The sequence below is a fragment of the Sinocyclocheilus rhinocerous genome, unplaced genomic scaffold (assembly GCF_001515625.1).
Source record: "Sinocyclocheilus rhinocerous isolate Xijiao unplaced genomic scaffold, SAMN03320098_v1.1 scaffold2780, whole genome shotgun sequence".
NCBI classification, from domain to species: Eukaryota; Metazoa; Chordata; class Actinopteri; order Cypriniformes; family Cyprinidae; genus Sinocyclocheilus; species Sinocyclocheilus rhinocerous.
The window spans coordinates 351021-357795 of record NW_015628683.1 but is presented as its reverse complement, the minus strand read 5'-3'; the positions used below and the strand labels follow the sequence as shown (position 1 = coordinate 357795).

The 6775-nt window shown below is 43.0% G+C and overlaps 1 long non-coding RNA gene across 1 annotated transcript in view; it reads left to right on the top strand.

Moving 5' to 3' along the window:
- LOC107737998 (uncharacterized) overlaps positions 1-4048 on the top strand; it is a 6528-nt gene extending 2480 nt beyond the window's left edge. The window contains exon 3 of the long non-coding RNA XR_001639848.1: positions 3924-4048. This is a non-coding gene — a long non-coding RNA (uncharacterized LOC107737998). The remainder of the gene's footprint in view (positions 1-3923) is intronic.
- The last annotated feature ends 2727 nt before the right edge of the window (positions 4049-6775 follow it).

Sequence of the window (6775 nt, the reverse complement as noted above, 5' to 3'; positions counted from 1 at the left end):
TCACTCACTCACTCACTCACACACTCACTCACTCACACACACACACACACACACACACTAACTCGCTCACTCACGCACACACACACACACACACACACACACACACTAGTTAGTGCTGGTCAGCTCACTCATTCAGTAGTACTAGTGCTCACACTCATCAAATCTATATCACTAAGTGTTAAACTGCAGCATTTGTGCTTCAAACATGAATGATTCCCAAGGAAATAAGACTGATTTTGACGTAAGCAAAAATCCCCTATTTTACGTTTATAATCCCAGGTGAACAAAAGTGCACGTCCATAATGTACTTAAAGTGCTAATTTTGTCCTTAATATACTAAAAAATATTCTTTAGTACTTAAGAAACTTAAAATCATCTAAGTGTACTCAACTGTGCTATTTTGGGACACCATGAATATGAACTAAAATGCGCTTTTAACACACTGTCTCTGTATTTAAGAAATGTATTTAGTCACCACTTGTAGTACACTCGAACCCATCTTTCATACACTAGTACACTCAAGTGTACTTACAAGTGGTGACTAAATACATTTTTTAAATAAATAAATCAGGGCTGTAATGTTCTCTCACGTATGAATGTCAGTCGTCTTGGGTTTATACTGACATGTCAGAAACAAACCTTTATGTTTACATGCATGACATCAGAAAGTTGCAGAAGTCATATTTACTGTTCAATGCTCATTATGAACTGAGAACGTTATCTCTGACATCTGCAGATTAATGAATCAACACTGCAAAAAATTTTACTTGTCAAGTAAATGCTTTATGATTCAAGAATGTTTAGATATTTATACTAGAAAACTAGACAAAAATACTAAGAAAATCAATTTTTGCAGTGATCTCAGACGATCAGGAACAGTCCTATTCCTCATGATTTGAGCACTGTAAATCATTGGCTGTAATGTCTGTGTGTGTGTGTGTGTGTGAGACTGACTGAGAGTGTGTGTGTGTGTGTAAGTGTGTGTGACTGAGAGTGTGTGTGCGTGTGTGTCCGTGTGACAGAGTGTGTGTGTGTGTGACTGACTGAGAGTGTGTGTGTGTATGTGACTGACTGACTGAGAGTGTGTGTGTGTGTGTGTGTGTGTGTGTAAGTGTGTGTGACTGAGAGTGTGTGTGTTGTGGTTCTGATCTCCTGTTCTTCTGAGCGATGCTGGAGTGAGTTTGGCCCCGGCCTGTCAATCGGAAGCGCATTAAGAAATGAGTTATGAATAACGAGCATTCGTGCGCTCACACCTCTCACCGCGGCGCACATATCCTGTTTGGAAGATGACCGCCGCTCTCGCGAAAGCGCTCGACATCGAGCCTCTAGTGCTCCAACAGGAAGTGTGGACAGGAAACAGCTGTCCCTGACATCCTCCCTCTGCTGCTCCAGGTGCATCCTGGGTACTCGAGCGGCACAGACACAGCTCTATCTGTCTCTGATGATTGTGTTCTGATGCTGTCGTGAGCTCTGGTGAATCTCGCTGCACGTGACGGATATATTAATCCCTCGCACAGGTGTGAGCAGCGCATGGGTTTCTGCATCTTATCAAACCGCATGATGTGTGACCGGCTCGAGTTCATTTAGTCCACAAACTGACCGAGAGCATCGCTCAGTGAAGAAGCTCAATCGGAGGAATCATTCACGATTGGAGCACAAACACACACTCACTCTAGCACATAGTGCTGGAATACAGGACTGACTTACAGTCTGGACGAGTCAGTGCTAGCTGGAGAAATCAGGCTGCAGATGTTGGGTTCTGCGTGAGTTTGTCGTGAAAGTCTGTTAGTGTGTGATGAGTGACTGGTGTTGTGATATCTGTTGTGTTCCAGCCTTTAGTGCTAAAGCTTTCATCACCAGCCAGCAGTGCCACATCTGAGCATCGCTGACACATACACACACAGTCACTGAACACTCTCTCACACACACACACACACACACACACACACACACACAGTCACTGAACACACACACACACACACACACACTCTTATTGCCCTAAACAATTAAGCCTCACTGATCTGTATCTCTGACACACAATAGTGTTTACATGGATGGAGGAAATGTGTCTCAAACACAAGTGTGTGAGTGTGTGAGTTATGAAGAGACGTTTGTATATAGCACATGAAGTGTGTGTGTGTGTGTTTGATGTAATTCTCTCTCTTGTCCTCTTCATAACCCTCTGTCTGCTGGTCAGATCATTCACACAGATGAAAAGTGATTATCCATGAAACATAAACACACACACACACACACAGAGTAATTTATTGCTGCTTTGTTGTTGCGTGTGTTTAGATGGACAATACAGGCGACTTCTGATTCAAACAATTGCAGTGATTTCTTCCCTGGTGAGGAAACACTCGCTGCTATAATTACCATCAGTTTGACTTTCACACAGAGAGCCTCTGACCCGACGAGGAGCTGACTTACTGAAAACATTTATCTACTCAGTCTTTATGTTTTTGTGATTGTGTGAAACTGTCTGTGATCACAGGCTGGTCTGTTGTTTACATGTGGACTGGGGCTAGTTGTCACACTGGATATATTACAGTGAATTTCTGAATAGACTATAAAGAAACATTGGCTGATATACTGGACTGATGCTGACTCCTGTCTGTGGATGAAGCTCTAAAAGGCCAAAGTTTTGAGTTACTCATGCCACTGCAGATTTAGCCGTTCGTTGTCTAATAAGAGGAGAGTTTCTGAGCTGTGTTTGACCCGATCCATGTAGAGTAAAACCGCTTATATCACACCACTGACAGGACTGGATGTGTGCTGGACTAACAGTCCTCCGTCTCACTCACTTTTGTTTATTAGAGACAATACAAATAATCAGTCACACTTTAGTTTGGGGAACAATTCTCTCTATTGACTAACTATTAACTATGACTTTTGACTAAAACTCCTGATTTGCTGCTTATTAATAGTTAGTAAGATAGTTGTTACGTTTGGGTATGGGGTGGATTAAGGGATCTAAAATATGGTCATGCAGAAAAAGGCATTAATATGTGCTTTATAAGTACTAAACAGCCAATATGCATGCTAGTAAGCATCTAGTTAATAGTGAGAATTGGTCCCTAAAGCATTACAATAAAGTGTTACAATAGTAATCATATCTGAATGTGAGTTAGAGGGAAAATTAATACAAATGATTTGACATAAAAGAGGGCAGATTCACTCTTGAAGCTCTATCGTGTTTCTGACTGAACGCTGTAGACAGTCGTATGTATTTTTAGAAATGGAGCGAAGCATTTCTCAGTGCGGTTAAAACTCATCGTCTTAATTTAACACTGAGGCAAATCTCCACAGACGTGACTGCGAACTGCAGTCGACCGACCGTAACACAGCTGCAAACACACACACGCACACGCACACACACACACACACAAACATTCTCGCACACTCACACTCACACACTCTCACACACACACACACACTCTCGCACACACACACACACACACTCACACGCACACAAACATTCTCGCACACTCACTCACTTACACTCACACACACACACGCACTCTCACACACACACACTAACACTTACATGCGCACACACTCTCGCACACACACACTCTCACACTCACACACACACACTCACACAGGCACACACACACACACTGACTGATGAGGTGAGACCGTATCTGTGATGCTGGACTGATTCTTTGTGTGATTCTGAAAGTGGCTCTTTAAATGTGATTTCAATTGTTTTCAATAATTTTATTATAAAACACACTGGGTTTTATTTCATGCAGTTTTCAGTGTTTATGCGCACAGTCAAAACACAAAGTCTCTGCATCGACACAACAGGTGCGTGAGCACATACAATTGCTCTTACTGCTGTTCTAATGATAATCGATCCAGATTATTCTAAATGCCTAATAATTTGCATAAAAGCACCCAAACTGTGTCTTTCTGTGCAGCCTCAGCTGTCTTCATCTCCAGAGCATCGGCGAGGCTACAGAAGACCTTGTGTGGCTTTGTGCACGCTTTAGGATCTTCAGGTAAATCAGAATGTGCTTTTCACAGCATGCCATCATGTTTTGAACCCCAGCTGTGTTGTCATGTCCTCCTATTTTATTTTATTGAAATTTTTTTTTAAACTTATTTTTGTAAAGGTTACTAGTAAGATCACTGTGAGTATGTGATCTCTGCATACATGTGGTTTCAAATGGTTCTTGTTTTTATAGTAAATTTACAATACATTTTAGTGTTAACTTGCTGATCAATCATGATTTTTATGTGAAAATGTCAGTACTCTGAATTTACACTTGGATGTGTGTGTGTGTGTGTGTGAGAGTGTGTGTGTTTGAGTGAGTGAGTGAGTGTGCGTGTTTACGTGTGCGCATGTGAGTGTGTGTGTGAGTGTGAGTGAGTGAGTGAGTGTGTGTGTGTGTGTGTGTTTGAGTGAGTGAGTTGTGTGTGTTTGTGTGTGCGTGTGTGTGTGTGTCTGTGAGTGTGTGTGTGTTTGCGTGTCCGCGTCCGCGTGTGAGTGTGTGTGTGTGTGTGTGTGTGTGTTGGTCAGTGAATGAGACGCAGTGTGTGTGGAGCAGCGCAGTGAGGCCTGTGATGATGAAGAGGATAAACATCATAGTTCTCCAGAAGAAGAGAATAAATGTTGCTTCACTTTCAGTTTTGTACTTCAGTTTGACTGTGAGAGAAAACTTTTACAATGTTGTTCAATCATGATGTAAGTTGTGCTTCCTTTTGGTTGAGATCCAATACTCTCTCTCTCTCTCTCTCCCCTCTCTCTCTCTCTGTCTCTCTCTCCCCTCTCTCTCTCTGTCTCTCTCTCCCCTCTCTCTCTCTCTCTCTCTCTCTCTCGTCCAATACTAGTTCAGCTCAACTGGTGTCCAGCTGGAGCAGCTTGTCTGTTGGTGATGGGGGCTGATGGAGAGAGAGACAGGCACTCGTGCATCACTTCTACACCAGCGCAGTGCTCCGTCATTCCTGCAGTGAGGTCTCCGCTCCGTGTCTCTGATCTTCACTGAACGCTGGAGAAACTACGGGAAGGAAGCGCGAGGAGGAGAGCGAGGGTGCGATCGCTTCACAGAAGACGACAGAGAAAGTGACCACGAACACGGTGAGTGACCGACGAGATCTCGCACCGCAGCAGACGCTTCTTCAGGAGCAGTGCTGACACTCGGAATAACTTCATGCATTTATTCAGCACTACTGACATGAGAACAAACTCATTTGAGAATCAGAGAGTTCTTGTAAACCGACATGGACATTAAAGACTCGACGACGCTTGAAACATCGGAGGAACGTTTGGAAGAAGCGTGACTGTGAAATGCGTGATGTTTCATGCGAGTGACCATCTGAAAACACCTGGAGCTTCTAGAACCGAGTGTGTGTGTTTTGTTCAGGATCGGACTGGTCGTTGTGAAAAATAAAGCTCATTAAAAACTACAGAAAGAGGAACCTAATGTGAGGAATAACAGCCGATGTTTAAAAGAGGGAAACGTGAAGGAAAGCTTTTGCAGAAGCGTGTGTTGAATCTCTCTTTGTGTCTGTGTGAGGAGTGACTCGTCGATCAATCAGTGACTGATCTCTAGACAGCAGGACGACTGACAGATGATATACGCACCAGTAACAACTAACTCAGAAAGGCCGACACTAACATGAGCTGTTTTGTTTCAGCAGTGGTTGTGTTTTTCGGTCACTGAACTGGAGTGACTCTGGATTCACCTGCAGTGTGAATGCGAATCTTAAATCCCCCGTATACTCACAGCACATTTACAGCATCCCAAGAGCACACCTACATATTACACGCTCGCTGCGGACCAGTGGCAGTTTGACGGTGTTTACAAGCGGAGTGAACTTTTCTGGAACCTTTCTGGTCTGGCAAGAGTTTATTTCAGAAGTTTGAAACAGCTTGCCAAGCCAAACGTTCTGGAAAACCTCTTTTTGTTTCAAATGATGTCACACCAGTTTGTTCTTCATATGCCCCTGGAGCACAAAACCAGTCATAAGGATCAATTTTTTTAAATTGAGATGTATGCATCATCTGAAGCTGAATAAATAAGCTTTCCATTGATGTATGGTTTGTTAGGATAGGACAATATTTGGCCGAGATTGGTTTTGTGGTCCAGGGTCACAGATAGTCTTAAGTGTCCATTTTTCAAAATTAAATAGCTTTCCATTGATGTATGGTTTGTTAGGATAGGACAATATTTGGCCGAGATGCAACTATTTGAAAATCTGCAAAAAATCTAAATATTGAGAAAATCATCTTTAAAGTTGTCCAAATGAAGTTCTTAGCAATGCATATTACTAATCAAACATTAAGTTTTTATATATTTACGGTAGGAGATTTACAAAATATCTTCATGGAACATGATCTTTACTCAATATCCTAATGATTTTTGGCATAAAAGAAAAATGTATAATTTTGACCCATACAATGTATTGTTGGCTATTGCTACAAATATACCCCAGCGACTTAACACTGCTTTTGTGCTGCAGGGACACACATATTTTATAATAGTAATATCATAATATGACTTCAGAGGCTGCTGTCTCGGACTGTTTTGTTGTTTCAGGACCGAACAGACATCTGCAGACCTCCCCATGAGGAGCGATGAGAAGAAGCGATCATCAGTCTCCGGTCATGATGGAGAACGAGCCGCCCATCTCTCCGTCTGTCCTCCAGCCCGTCAGTCCAGCTCGCTCGAGTTCCCCCGATGCTGACGCGGCTCGAGATGCAGAGAGCCGTACGCATGCAGTCGAACCCGAGACGGACCCCCGCCGGAGCCCCCCCGCCGCCTCCTCG